The sequence below is a fragment of the Argentina silus genome, assembly GCF_951799395.1.
Source record: "Argentina silus genome assembly, chromosome: 1".
Lineage (NCBI taxonomy): Eukaryota > Metazoa > Chordata > Actinopteri > Argentiniformes > Argentinidae > Argentina > Argentina silus.
In genome coordinates, this window is record NC_139655.1 from 25,278,339 (window position 1) to 25,278,757 (window position 419).

Sequence of the window (419 nt, forward strand, 5' to 3'; positions counted from 1 at the left end):
GGGAGAGAGAGAGAGGGGGAGAGAAGGAGAGAGAAACATGGCAGCTGGATACACATGGGTCTGTCTCCTTCTGTGGATCAGCTCTTCAACACAGGACACCACCCCAGGTGAGAGACACACTGATTGGTCATGTGATTGACCAGGTGATTGGTTGTGGTTTGTCGTGGGTTATAAGTAAGGTATTTCTGAACATTCAGTGTAATCGATCAATGAAGTTCCTACAGACTAGAGGTCCTGGTTCCTGGATTAGGGTTAGTTAAGGTTGTTGATTGGTTAGGTAAGTGATCCTCAATCCTGGTCCTGGAGAGTCACAGTATGCAGGCTTTTGTCCCAGCTCAGCGCTGACACACCTGGTTCAGCTAATCAAGGTCTTGATGATCAGTTGATCAGGTGTGATAGATAGCACGAGGCTGGGACCA